The sequence below is a fragment of the Blennius ocellaris genome (assembly GCF_963422515.1).
Source record: "Blennius ocellaris genome assembly, chromosome: 22".
Lineage (NCBI taxonomy): Eukaryota > Metazoa > Chordata > Actinopteri > Blenniiformes > Blenniidae > Blennius > Blennius ocellaris.
This window is the reverse complement of record NC_137671.1, coordinates 6,006,178-6,022,015: the sequence shown is the minus strand read 5'-3', so window position 1 is coordinate 6,022,015 and position 15,838 is coordinate 6,006,178.

The following is a 15,838-nucleotide window of genomic DNA, read 5'->3' as shown; positions in this document are numbered from 1 at the left end:
GTGTAAAAATCACATCTTCTACACTCTGAGTCCCAGCTGACTGTGGTTGAAGGCAGGTTACACCCTGGACAGGTCATCAGTGAATCACAGGGCAAACAGAGAAACCACACACACACACACACACACACACACACACACACACACACACACACACACACACACACACACACACACACACACACACACACACACACACACACACACACACAAACACACACACGCGGGGAAAACATGCAAATGAGCGTAAGGCCCCAAAGGTCAGACATTATCATCACGCGGCTCGACTATTAATATCCACTCTTTGTTTTTAACCTAAACCACAGTATTTAATTAAGAACAACAAAGAAAAAACACACAATATGACCAGCAATGAACGATTCACTGGTGCTGGAGGCTGGTTGGTGGTGTCGTGGTTGCCTTGTGTAGAACAAACCTGGTTCAAATATGTACTGGGGAGTTTGCATGTTCTCCCTGTGCTTCATTGGATTTCTCCTCCATGTACTCCAGCGTTCTCACTCAACTGATTATAATACATTGCTTGTCTGTGTGGATGTGTGTATGAGTGTTTACAACAATACGTTTCAAGTCAAACCCAAAAAGATTCAAAGACCAACTCTGAAATTTTTACTTTTTTTTTCTTTCTGTGTGTGTGTGTGTTTGGCTTGGCTTTTGGCTTCTCCACTATTTCAAAGCACGTTTGTCTCAGAGGGTTTTCTTCATGGACCAGTTTGGGTCCAAAATGCTTATTAAGTTTGAGACAAAAAGGTTGCAGTTTTTTGAAGTTTGCCAAATTAGTCATTGGACATGAAAGCAGAGCTAAAACATTGAAAATAGGCTGCAGATCTCAACAACAAGAAAATACTAATGACTTTCATTATTATCGTCTGCTGGACAAAGACATCTATCTATCTATCTATCTATCTATCTATCTATCTATCTATCTATCTATCTATCTATCTATCTATCTATCTATCTATCTATCTATCTATCTATCTATCTATCTATCTACCTATCTAATAAAGTGTGTTTTAAAGTGACATTTCCTTCTTTAAAACATACATTTTGGAGCTGATTGTAATGAAGATATAGGCCCAGTTTACAAATCGTTTCAAATAAAAACTCATAATTTTTGTGTTTTCATTTCAGAAAAGTTTCGTAAAATTCCACCCAAGACAAAGCATCAAATGTTATTCCAAAAGTGAAATGATTTCATTTGATTATCACATGTTATTATGATGTCTTATATTTCTCCCTAATAGATTTTAATGTAGCTCTGGTATATTATTAAAGTTAGCTATAAGCTCATACTTTTTTTTTAGTTTACAACTTGTTTTCTTTAAATAGTCAGAGCAGCCATTAATCCATTTTTGTTTTTGTTTTTTCGGGATCAGAATTATTACACATGCAAATGTCTTATTTAAATGCACAGTTTGTTTGTTGAAAAAGAAGAATCTCATAAAGTTCCAGCCTTGTGGAGGTTGTGCCACAGTCTTTACACCACTTTGAGCATTTTCCAAGAGGATTTCTGGGAAATGCAGTGCGAGAAACTACACAGTTTACAGATTAGCAGTGGTTGCAGTGGTTATGTCTGAGAATGTAAAACTTCTCCCATGTGTCTTATATGTTCTTTGTCCACAAAACTGAGAAATGTCTTTGCCTTTATTTGTGGATTGTTGGTTTTTTTTTTTAAAAAGAGGAGATTGTTCAATTTTCTCAAGGCTTATTTTTCTGACTCGCTGCATTAAAAAATATGGTTTTCATGCACTTTTCCTCGTGAAAATTATAGTTTTTAATATCCCGCTCTACCTCTTTGGGGCATTTAGCGCTCGGCTATTTTGCGGGTGTCACAACGATTGCAGCACCCATGGCGAGGTGATTAAAATCAGGTGTTACTCCATGATTGATGTAGCGTGTGTCACATGTGCGGCGCATTCATGCTGGTAATTACAACACTTTCAGGAGAAGTGGAATTCGGCCTTTTGATGTGCGTTCGCCTGCGAGGACTTTGAAGGACTCAGCGAAATACCGTCTGGGCTCCAAGAGTGATTCTGCAGTATTAATGTCTGAAAATAAAACCATATAGGGGCACTAAAGTTGCATAACGAGTGAATTGTATGGAGTACAATAGGCAAAAACAAAATGCAGATGTTGCCAAGGTCGCTCTTATTCAGGCTGCTTTATGGTGATTAAAACTACTTTACCAGCAGACCGGACAAAACACATCATATAAAGGAGTTTAAAAAAGAAAAAAAAGAAGTGAAGCAGAGCTGCCAGCACACATATATAGCCTGAAACTCACACAAGTAACTTGAAACTCTCACACAACACACACATGCATTGTATCACGCCAAGGAGTAATTTTTGATTCGGTGCCAACCTTTCTGATGTTACTAACATCAAACAGAGTCATGCAACTAGATGTTCTTACTGTCCAGGTTGTTTTATCATTATCAATCATCCTCAGTGTCATTACTTGACATTCAGTTCTAAAATTGGGGCTTTTATCAAAACAAATGTCAGTTTTAAATTATACTTCTCACGTTTAAAAAAAAAAAAAAATGTGAGGAGAAAAATAAACAAACATGGGTCTGACCTGTGAGAGGAAGTAAGAAAAACAAGAATATATGCAGGGAGAACATGCAAAAACACACACACACGCACACAAAAAAAATCATAATTCAAGCAAAATTCTTCTTTATTTTGTCTTCCTTCTCTTTCGTGTTTTGATGTTATATAACGGTCTGTTTTCTTTGTTGTGTTGAGGTTCATGTTTTGTGATATTTTGAGACTCTGATTCTCTGTCTCGTTTCAGGCTCCTCGTCTGATTGCTGCCCTGATGTCTTTCACCTGAGCCTGAGTGTTTGATCGTCTTCACCTGGTGACATCTATTTAAGGGTTGGGTTCTGTTTCCTTCTTGTTTGGTGTGTCTGTGTTTCTGTATGGGGCAGCGTCTCGCTTTGTGTTTCTTTGTTCCTGTGTTTGAACTTTTCAGCGTCTCTTAGTGATTCTCACATGACCTTTTTAGACTTTTATTTTCTTCCTTTTTCTTGCGCAAATAAGAATGCGGCAAGTGGCAATTCTTTTCCACCTTTTGTGGTGTCTGGCATCTTGAGTCCTCCTCTGAAGTAACCCCAACATGTTTCTAGCTAAAACTCACATCCTGTTGATCACAAACACGCCAACATACATCTTCGGGTGCAAGAGCGGGGAGAGATAACTGACAGGTGGTTGAGAAATACTGACATATTTGGATTTATTGATGTCTCATTTTTGAGATTTTTTTTTTTAAGAATCCCCAGAAGACACACTACAATAAATGAAACGGTCCTGAATAAAGAACGAGTGACAAGTTGTCTCTTGCTTTCTGTCGTCCACCCATCAGGATTCTTCTCGACTCAAACTGCCAGGAGCAACAAGTCCAGACATATTTCCTGCAGGGTTGGATGAAAGTCATTCTGGGTAGTGTAGGAATGACGATGATAAAGTGATTTCACTAACTATTGAGTTATCTTTTATTTGCTCAAAGATTAAGTCGACACATGCAGTCCTGCGTCTGAGCCAACAGTAGAAATCCTCTCTCCGAGCCAATCTGCGTTCATCACCGTCATGAAAACCGCTCAGGAATCCAAGACTTTAGGCAACATCTGGCTGGTTTTAAGAGTCATGGACCGTTTGCCGCAGGTGGTGGCGGTGGGCGGGGGTTCATATGGGTTATATGGAGCGTGGAAGTTTAAAAGCATCGATACATGTTGATGCATCACAAGTTGCATGTGGAGTGAAATGGCAAAATGGGAGGGGGGGGAAAAAAAACTGCGTTCTTTCCATATTATCTTATGCAAAAACAACCGTGGGACAGATTTTGGACACTCCGCATGCAGCAAGAGTTTTTGAGTGTAATAAGATGTCCACAAGTGAAATAAAAAAAAAAAAAGAAGAAAAAAGTTTTCAATTCGTTTATTTTATTTGGTGCTGAAGTGAATTGTAAGTTAGCCACAAGTGCCACCAGAGCGAGGGAAAAGTCGTGTTTGGAGCCTGGATTGTGGAAATGATTATGTTCCCCTCGCTATCATGGAAAGTAATGCTCGGCGGCAATTTGTCCACCTGCACTTCTGAGCAGCGGGCTTGGTAACAATTACTGGTCCAGGAAAGAAAACATTACAGAGTCATTACAATAATGATAGTAATTCAGGCCAGGATAGATGTTACCCTCTGTGGGCCTTCTCTCCTTCTTTTTCCTCTGCCTCTCTGTCAATTTCCCACCTTGACTCTTCATCTTCTTTCAGCAACTACACATCTTGCTCTTTATTCCAAATCATTATTCGTTTCAGTTTAAAGTCTTTTTTTCTCTCTCCACGATCTTAAGTCATAACTCTGATCAGTTGATCCTTGTCATGATTCCTTTAGAGTGACTTTTTTTTTTAGTTTATGGCACCATAAATCACATGTTTAGCCCCGGAGACACACTGTACGTCTGGACAGGAATACTGTATCGTACTACGAGCTTCACAAAGCTCAGGAGACACGGCAGTAATAGCCGTTTTCTTTTTCCCAGAAAACAAAAGCTTGAATGTGAATATCCATCATGCTAAACAAGTATAAGACGGGAGGGGAGTGGAGGGAGGGGGGGCAACCAGGGAGGAGACCCGCAGGCGTCCCCGCCTTGCCAGGGAACTGCCGCACTTGTAGCAGCCTTATTTATGTCTCAGAAAACTTGAGATGACGGTGCCAAGACATTATCCGAGACGCTGATGGAGTCGCCACACAGCGGCTGCTGCTGCTGCCATCCAGTCTGGAAAACATTTGAAAATCTTTGTTATGAAAAGAGCGCCACGGTGCCCGTCTTCTTCGCGCCGGAGGAGAGATGGCTCCCCTTTCCATCTGGAGCTCGCTAAGTCGGCGTGGGAGGACGTGTGTACATTTTCGGCACAACAGAGCTCGATGATAAAATAGCTTATGAGAAAATACAAACGTCCACAGCGACTCTCCTGGGTGGGCCCACAAGCATATAACGTATTAAACCTGTGAGGGATTATTTTTGTGTCTCAGAAGTTGTTGTTTTTTTTTGACTTTGTAGAATCAAACTGATGCATGGGCTGCTAAATAGTCGTCTTTATGATTCTGCTTTGATACAAGATTTTTCTTTCCTTTGTGAGGACTTTTGTGGAATCAGTAAAACAGCATTTCAACAAATGAATTGAAAATCGTTTCAGGAAACCCAGAGTTCCATAACTGAAAACGTCTGTCAGTGCACAAGTTCTTATATTATTTAGTTTTTGCATTTAGTTTGAAAAGCCTTTTTGAGTATTTTCTATATAAATGCGATTTGATGTTTTTATTTATAATCTGAATTTAAGCTGCTAATTTGCTCATGCCAGGTGATAATGGGACGATTGTGTGCGCGAAAGAGAGTAACGAGTGAACATTTGTGTTTCTGAACTTGATAAATACAAGAAGACATCATCAACATATTGGTTGATAGAGTGACTGTGGGCCATCTTCCAGCTACGGGGCTGTAGGTGTGACACTCAACTTGTCCCTGCCTGTGGGTTGAAGTGTCGTACTACGTAGTGGAAGAGGTCAGAGATGGAATGTGGAGTCAGAAATGTATTCATCAACCATTATTTCTTCCATCATTTCAACCTTTTCTTTTGAGGAGTGAATCTAAAATATGAAGTCTGAAAATACATTTGTTCATTTTATCATTTAGGGTTATTTTCATTAAGGGGGGGGGGGGTTTTCAGAAATTGGGGAGGATTGGTGGGTGACTTTATGTTGTTGAGGTGAGCACGTTCACCCCCCCCCCCCCCCCCCCCCCCCCACACACACACACACACACACACACACACTCCAATGATGTAAGGACAGGTTTTTTCGTTTAGCGTTTATTAAAACTCCCATCCGTGTGGGTGATTGTGTAGGATATATGCTGCCTTTCACCCAGTGTAAGCTGAGATTGGCAAGGACGGATGGAAGGAAGGATGGATGGAAAAGGTTGAGTAATATTTGGATAAGAAGAGATTCCATCCAAATGGCATTATTAAGGGCCCAACACACATCCAAGCTTTATTTTTGAACAGCTCTGTTATACTTCAAAGGCGGCCCTATCAAGACATTAAAATGACCATGAAGGAATTTGGGGCGAGGACGAAATGTGCAGAAGGGCATAAAATTGTGTAAAACTAAAATATGATGTTGAACTTGTACATCAAAAACAGATTATCGTTCTAACTATTGAGACACTGCTTGCAGCCGAAGTATCGGCATACTATCTACCAAGACAATCTCCAAAAGACGAAGACATCAACCCGTTGGAGGTTTGTTTCTGAACAGATTCGCCTCAGACAGGGCTGTTCTGAATAAAAAGTGGGAAATCCCCTCCACTCCTCTGCCCTTCTTGCTTGAGCGGCTCCTTGTGACTGATGTCACGATTTCTCACAGAAACCTTAAGCAAACAATAAATATTCGACAGCTCAGTTGCTCTAAAAAGCAGAGCTGTTTGCACAACAGTACCTGCCAGGACATGCACGGGGAGCTCGCAGGGTGCCATGGCCGTGTTTGTATTGTTTCACACCACGTCGGAAAAGCAGAAGCCAATGGACGTCTTACCATGGCAAAAAACCAAAAGAAAACCAGACACGTAGGAAACTTTGCATTCTATAGGGTTCTGGTCTTTATGGGGGTTTAAATCCCCACAATTTGAATCCAAAATAAAGCATTAAGCCAAGACTGAATTCATGGCATGTGCACCAGGTTGTCCTCATTAATGACTGGCACACACGAAGAAAGTATCTGTTAATTGCTGTGACATTCCAGCTAACACATAAACTAACATTCCTTCCGAGAGAAGCCATTGGAAATCCATGCGAGACGTAGAGCAAGAACCACAACAAGATGAAACCGTTGTTTGGAAGTGTTACTCCCCTCCCTTCTCGGCGAGACTGGCTGCGGCGCGGCGAGTTTCACAAACACCATTTGTCGACTGCGGGTCTCAGTAAACAGTGAACAGGTTAACTTGTGAAAACACTCACACCCTGTTATCAGATTGGGTCTCAACAAAGACCTCTCAGCGTCAACAAAAGCCCGAGATTTTTCGCCGCCTTTTTAAAGAAAGAGGCTTGATTAACACCGTGTCGTGTTGGGTCTTTCTCCTCGCGGGTTCCCACCCCCTGTTCTCATTCCTTCCTTTGCTTTCATTCGTTGGAGCTGTTGACAGCAGGCTTGGCTTGAAATTAAAAACCTTTAGTGTTTGTTTGCTCGTTGTCAGCGTGAGGCTTTTCCCCATCATTCCCCGGGAGGGCATCACTCGCACCTTTAGAAAGCGGCGTTTTGGTGGAGGGGGTGATATTTAAAAAGTCAAGGAGGACAAAGAAAGAGAGAAAGAGTGTCTGAAGAGGACACTGATGGGCCTTGTGAGCAGACATTATTTTCAAAACTTTACGGTGTAGACTCTAAACTTTTCTGAAATGACAACACGTGGTGTAAATGGGATCTAAAACTACTGGGAACACAAAAAGTTGTTGGAAGGATGAAAAATAAGACTCAAACAAAATGTTGAAGATTTATTTAAACTGTTAAATGTGACGATATTTTATCACACAGATTTTGGGGAAAAAAAATACAAAACAGCTAATCTATTACTTGCACTCAATTTGAATGTTGAAAAAAATTTGCCTTTTGTTGTATTTCTGGGCGGGGTGTGTGTGTTCGCCCACAATCCGGGGTCAAGCACACACTCGGTGCCAGTGTTTGACCCAAGAGGGTCTCAAGTGTTGGTTCTCAGTCGGGTGAAAGGTCAGGTGGAGGGTGATGACTGAGGCATTCAAGTAGCTTTATTTAAACTAAATTGTCTTTTTCCCCCCCGTTCTTACCAATGGCTGCTTCGTTTGCTTTAGTCTTGTGAACATTGAGATGTTCTGCTTGCTTTGTTGTGTCTCTCCATTTGATCAGAAGATGTTTGTGTCTTTTCAATCAAATCCTTCAGTAACTGACATGAGCGTGGCTTTTTTTGCTTCTTAAAAAGAGTTATTTATAACTCTGTTCGTCCCCATTTATTTATCACCAGGAGGATAAACGTTAGGAGAAATTTTTTAGGTCTGAACTTTCACACTTTACTTTTCTCTTCATAGCCTCTGTTCACATGACACTCTCCAACTTTCGTTGTGCTTTTGGTGTTCATTTGAATGATGATGGTGAAACGGAGCCACCGAAAATGGAACTTTTTTTTGAAAAACGCTCCATCTCCATGGAAACGGAGGGACGTAGTAGTGTACCAGTAAGCCCATTGTACACAACACTTGAAGTAAGGAGGAGTTTGTTGAAGTTTTTACTTGACACGACAACATGGAGTAAACATGGCGTCATCTCCTCATTATTCCAACAGGCCTGATTCAAATGAATATCTTTGTCTCTTAAAAATGAACATTTTGACACTGTCAGGAATGTAAGGACATCCATCCCAAAATACTTTACAATGAGCTTTGACTCGCTGCTGCCTAACATCCAAACGACGTGTAGAAGCTGACGAAGAACAAAACACTCCAGTGATATACAGCAGCTTTCCACTGAGGTAAAACACTGGATCGCGGCCAGAGTGTTTTTCCATCCACATAAACGCTACAAGAAAAGAGACTACATTCTTCTCTGGTTTTATTTTTTATCTACTGGTGGCATTCAAGAACTGGCATTATTCTTGTTTATTGGATCCATGTCGAACACAGGCACTTATTAGATTGCAGCGTCTCATAATCGTTCTCTGTCTGATCACTTTGCCATTATGTGTCTCTGCATTTCTAACTTCATTTAGCAGTCTGCGATGTTTTATAGAGTGAATTTTAAAAGGTGGGAGTGGGTGTTGGTTGGTAGAGGTGAAAGGATTGGAGATTTATAAGTGAGACAGTGAAACCAAAAAAAAACAAAAAAACCTGCCTGAAGCTAAGTTGTTTGCCTGCACCTGGGATGAAGACAATTTTCTCTTTTCGTTTACAGCTCTCACTTCCAATCTCTCAAATAGTTATTTTCAAGAATGCACGCTGCCACATATTTCAAATGCCAAACCGGCAGACTGTGTATGATGCGTTTAATGGCACATACCTTACAATCGCTTGAGTAAGTGCAGGAATACCCATCAAATAATGGGGGCTACCTTGAAAAATGGGCTCAGAAAGCTCCAGAAACTGAGAAATAATCCCAAACAAATTGGCAATAAAGGAGTAATTGTTTTAGCTTAAGTCGAACGCTCGGCCTGGATGAGTTCAGGCTGGTGGAGCATTGACCCCCAGGGTTTTCTTCTTTTTTCTTTTTTTTTTAACAAGCCGCAGCAGGAGACAAACGAGGAAAGGTGACCTTGCGGGTTCATTTAAACTCCAGGTGGTTTCCGCTCATCCTGTCAACACTATCTTGACACTCCACCAGCCACGTTGCATTCCTGAGGGGAGAAAGCGACCACACGGTGGTCGGTGGGTGTTGTTACAGGAAGGCTGCAATTATTTTTCAATTTGCATGAGCCTGTTTTTGAGTGTTTGGGAAGTCCTCACAAATTAAATTAGGTTGAATGCATCCAGAGATTGGTGCATTCTAAATACACTGGAGTTTGTAGCAGGGACAGATATGGACGAGATTTGAGTAAGATGTCCAGGGGACAGTTTTTCGTTCAATTAATTTCTATGTATTGATTTGTATTGAAAGTTGCTTTAAAATGGAACATTACAACATAGTTGTTCCTCAGTAAAATCAGTGGATCAGTAGAGTTAACCATGGACAGTACATGAGAGGGATGATAGGAGGTGCTGTGAAGTGTATGGAACAGAAGCAAAATCAATCAAAAATGAATAAAAGAAGCTGTAACATAGCTAAACAATCACTAAAGTGACTCCCAGCACCGTTGTCGTGGAAATGGACACTCAAAACGCATTCTCTTGAAAATGTCATGTAAATTATGTGGACAACTCGTCATGGATGAGATTTCACAATTTTTCCTGTACACTGTACTTTTACATATTGTTATTTCTAAATGATATTTTATATATATTTTTTTCATATATCTCGTATACATCTATATAGTATCATATGGCTTTGTTTCCCTTGAGAATCGTTCAAATTTAGCTTATCACACCTCCCGATTTCCTGTGTGGCATCATCCATAACCTTCGTAGTAGCCAACCCAACATCTCAGCATACTGTGTATTACTTATACATTTCCTGCAATTGCAGTGGAGTGGTACATTTGTGTATATATGTATATCTACTGTGATATGCAATAAAGACTGTTTCACAATAAAAGTTATATCTTGTGTTTGTGTGTCAAATGTACTTTGAAATCCTGGAAATCAATAATGTTGAAAAAACGAGTCATGGATGAGACGTCCGGAACCACATGGACGAGTTGACCGGGGTTTGTGGAGGGATTGTTTATGCACCAAGGAGAACATGCAAACTCCACGCATGATTCTCTCAATGAAGTGAGACTGCTAACCACTAGAATACTGGGTAGCCTCGCTCACTGATTGATATTTGTATTAGTGTGACAGCAATACAACAAGGAACACGTTAATTTAGTTAAGTTACTTAAAGTGAATTCAAATAACTAACAAAGGAAGTTGTTCCTTCACAGACGTGACCTGCAACTGTATTAAAGTCTTGATCCTTTCAGAAACTCACTCAACGCTATTTACGTCGCTACATTAAAAGCTCTTTTGGAAAATAAACCTTAAGTAAATGGAGTTCCTGTCGGTAAGAGTATAAAAGTAGCAGCATGGGGGAAGGTGAAGATTTAAGCTCTGAAAGATGCTTACAAACAGCATCCTTCCCCATCGCCTCCGAGACTGTGATTCACAGCCCGGCCTCCGTCTCGGCCATTATGGTCGCGTCTTTTACGGGCACGGGGGTGTCGGTTACTGCCGTCCACAGACACACAGGCAGACCGACTGATTTAGCTCCCCCAGATTTGTGCAGAATTAGTCACAGTCGAGTTTTAAGACGTCGTGGGGAGAAAGAGAAAGCCTGGAGTGGGCGGGCCTCTTTTCTTCTTTTCTCTCTCTCTCTCTTTCTGCTTTTACGACCCCTCAGGTTTCCACCTGTGCTGACATGGCTGGGTTTTACAATAGTTCTGAAAGAGTTACAAGCAGCCGGGTAGAAATTCCAAGACTTTTTCCCCCCCTTCTCTCCCTTCTTCACCCCCCCCCCCTCACCCCCCTCTCTTTTTTCTCTCCCTTTTACTGGAAGGGTGGGGTGGGGGCTGCAGTTATTGTGGAACATTTGTCAGGCAGCCAGTTGCAGAGGCTGGGCCAACTGGTGATTTATGGCAACATCTGCAAGATGCAAAGCCGTTGTATGTGCTTTTAATCATACAAAGAGCCGTTTGCTGGAGCGGAGATTGAAAAGAGACTGGCGTTTTATGGAGTCCATGCTGGGATTCACACTCATGGCGACTGGTGTGAATGTATTATGTGACCGTGGGATTTCTCGGGCTTGGTGTATCCAAGCAGAGTTTGTCGTTTGCAGCACACTACATTGTGATATGGTCAAAAGACTGACGAGGGTGAAAACCATGTGCGAAAGTAACAAAAGGCAAATCTTGTCAGATTTTTCTGTCAGCAGCAGTGCAGTCAAACACCAAGAAAGCATGACCTCACATACCAGAAGCAGGGGGTCATCTTTTTTTCTTTTTCTTTTTTTTCTTCTTCTCACATCTGTATTCACGTACTGACAAAGCATATCTAATGTTGAAACAAGCTCCCCGTATACGTAAATTCCAGCACCAGTCCCCCGGCAGATTTCCTGAGCTTCGTAACAGAGGAATAATCATTTTGCAAGCCGCCTTCAAGCTATTTAATATAATAAACATCTGTCTGCATGTCGCCACATCTGGCAGCAATGAAAGCAAATTAGCTACAAAATTTGGAGTGTCTGGCAGTGAGATAAGACCGTGGCATGCTAAATTCATTTTCTGGGCTCAGCCGGTCACCCGGGTGTATGGCGCTGCGATGACCTGAGGAGCCGGTCGTGGATCAGTGTCTGACTGCTCATGTGCACATTGAGGGGTCAGAAAATGGAGAACAGACTCTGATTTTAGACCAACACCCCCCCCCCAACACACACACACACACACACGTCTGCCAGTCTTTGGTGGTCTGGTCGAATCGTCAACTTCCTGTCTTGTTCTTTCTGGACACAGAGTCAAAGAGAGAAAATTACCCCGCAATCTGGCCGCCGTTTTTCTTTCTTCCCCCTTCGGCTGCGAAACGCAAAAGCTTGTCAGTGACTGCAGACCTTTTTCATCCGGTGGAAACCTTCAACGCCTCAGTCACTTTTCAGGCCACAAATTGTTTTCTGGTCGCAGCAGGAGTTTCAGTGACTTTCTTAAAAGGAGTAAATAAACTATTATGAGGGGGAATTACAGCCACCCGTTTAATTTTCACATGTGGACTTCACCAGAGTGTGAAACTTCGCCTTCATGATGCAGATTTTACACTGCTGACAACAAGTATTGAATTCACCAGACCAGGCTTCAATTTGAGCTGAGACAAAGAGAAATGCTGAGTTAAAGGAGTCTGTTGATAACAACTCAATAAAAATTCAATTGTGAATAGAGTCATTTCTGTTTGCAGTTCGTAAGTGTGCTGTCTTCAGGTAGTTTCCGGCAACAGTCCAAAAACATTCAATTGCTGACCCTGAACCGCCTGCGGGTGTCGTTGTCTCTCTGTGATGGACTGGCGACGTGTCCAAGGCTTTCTCTGCCCTCGGGTTTCGTGAACTGAGATCAACTCCGGCACCTTGCAACCCTGAACTGCACAAAGCAATACAGAAGATGAATGGATGGATAACTGGTGGTTCTTATTTGCATGTAAATGTGTTTTTGAGTGTCTGTTTGTGTTGTCGTCAGTGATTAACTAGTGACTTGACTTGTCCAGGTAACCTGCCCTTTGACCAATGTTATCTGGGATCAACAGGTTTAGAGGATGGATGGACCTATATGCTCTCACTGCAGTGCTTCTTGAATGTGGCTCAGGGTAGTAGAGGACAAAATCTGCTGGTTGGATTAGTTTCCAATTCAATGGTAGGAACTTTTCAGAATCGCAAATGCAAAAACTATGTTTTTCGTCAAATGTCATGTAAAAGGGGCCTTCGGAGCACAGTGGAATATGTACGAAGTTACTCACACTTTTGGCTCTCTGTTGTTAATCACAGCGTCCAAGAGAGGTTGTTTGAAAGTGTAGCTGCGGGATCAATGAAATAAATAGGTGCGAGCCGTCTATAAATGAAATAAATCAATGTAAACATTTCTTTCCTTCAAACGTTAACGCTGCATCAACTCAATTTAAAATGTAAATCAGTAATTTACTAACATGGGAGCTATAGTAATGTCTATATCAAACCCAGTGTCCCAGAAAGACACACATGTAGAGTTCTTATTAAAATAAATGTTCAGTTTTGATTGTTTACAGTGCAGCTAGAATAATAAAAGATAAAGACTTCCAACTCATGGGTTTGTTATTCTTTATTAGATGCTGTTTCATGTTTTCATTGTGAACAAACAAGTAATATCACATCCTTCTCAGCCCATTACCTACAGAAAGTTTTGAAACGTACACACAGCTTATATTTCACGTACAAGAACAAAAGATGTTTCACAGCCTTGCTGCAGTGATTAGGTTGGCTCTCCTAAAAGCGGGCCGCTCTATTTCTGGCCTGACATCTGTTTATGCATGTCATACATCACTGAGCTCACACAACGTTTTGAACCCTCACTTCCAAACAATACAGTATGTCAGTCCTGTAAATATCAGCACATTGTGTTGAACAAGGAGTGTAATCACAATCCTCTGAGTTTATCATTCATCACTTCCAGACCCCACTCGTCCGTTCTGGAGGGGGGTGGGGGGAGGGGGGGGGGTGTCATGTTTGTTCGAGGTGGTTTTCTGCTCGGACCTGGCTCGGCTCAGCCTTGAGATAAGGTTATTAGACCAAAGTGGACCTGGTCCTTGAAGGTTGCCTCAGCAGCAGCAGCAGCAGCAGCAGCAGAAGCAGCAGCAGCACGGCAGCTGTTTCCCAGGTGTTTGGATGTGTGTGGCTCCACCATCTTGTCCTAATCGCAGCCTCCTCAGAGAACTGGCAAGACTTCCAACGAACCCCGTCATTCCTTTACAGTGGTGTAAAAGCATACAAACCAGAGTGGCGTACGTAGCCAGCGGCCAGGTGTACTCAGGCATTAGTCAGGCGGGAGGATGGGAGAGGAATCGCGAATGCTCACCATCAGCATTTCCATACACAAACCCAGCAAGGGCGTAGAGATCTCCCTGGTTTACAACAAAGGAGGTTTCGAACATTTCTCTCCAGTGCTTTTTCACACTGCACACTGGCTGCACAACTGAATGGAGGATCTGATTAAATCCCCTCCGAGCTGCTGGCACCACCATGGTGGATCTGCCGTTTCATAAACACAGCTCCACTGTGGCGGCCGCAAGACAAGTTCCAAGTGCAAGTTTCAACAGCTTGCCCGGTGCACAAGCACACCTTTTTCCCCTGGTGTTGAGGAGGAGAGGCCTGAAACAACAAACCGCCGGGCGAGAAGGGCTGGGGGATCAGGGAGGGGCATGAGTCATCCAGCAAACAGAGGGAGCCTAGTTCAGGTACATTGTGCCATTCTATCCTGACTGACGGCCATTTGTGGGTTTAAGGCGTATTATGTATGATTATTTGAAGTTGTTTTTTTTTTTAATCAAGGGTTTTATTATTAAGAGTCATACTGGATGAAAGTGGTCTCAGTGGTAACATTTGGAAGTATTAGCCTCTTGACTGGATGTTATCCAGAGGTTGGAAGTTTGAATACATGTTTCAGGTATCTCTGCTTCAGTAAATAGTGAAGACACAACACAGAGAGTGGATACTGAGTGAACACTTTGATTTAAACTGTGTCCAAACATTTGGAAGTTATGTTAGGAGAAGCTTCACTTTGAAAGGATTAGTAATTGTCTTACACAAGATTATAACTCCCTTTATGTGGCAACATTTCAAATGAAATGGCTGTTTTTTGAAATACAGAAATGATTTTTAAAATGATGTACATTAACACAAAAATGACAAACACTAAAAAAGGTGTAGTTAGTGTGTAGGGCCACGAGTCTGCTGTTTTCAAAAAGTTGTATTTTCAACACTCAAAATGCAATCAAAGTTTTCCATTTTCAGGTGAAAATACTTTGTTGTTAATCTATCTAAATATTTAAATCTGTATTTTATTCCAATATATATATATTTGCACAAAACGAACCCTGAAGCGATAACAAGTTGCTTCAATTCAGAACTTTGTTTGAATCAGTTATTTTAAGGCCACCATGTTTTTCAGGAGCAGTATTTTAAACTCAAAATGTATAAAGCTGTTTACCCTAACTTGCATTGAAAGTTGATCTTTGTTGGTTAAAACCTCAGATCATGTTTTACTGTGTGGTAGAACGACTAAACAGCAGCAATAAAGAAACTCATGACCATTTATAAGTTTTCAAAGTAAAACATCTAAGTCGAAACATGGTTGTAACCTTATCACCTGGTCAAAAAGTAAAAAAACAAAACATACTATTTTGTGTCATAATGACTATTAGTAAGATTGTGGGAGTTCAACAGTGCATATTAACAGATATAATAATAAGGAAAGCAAATGTCATGGTTTCCAACACTTCCCATTCCCTGCATGCTCAGTTCCAGTTTTTGCCTCCTGGCTTTCGGCTCAGCCTTCCTCATATGAAGGACAACAGGTACAAGCCCTCCTTCGTCCCTGAAGCCATTCCCCATCTGAATTTCTGATTGTAGCAGGAGTCGTACCTAATTTAATATTATGTGGCTTCTC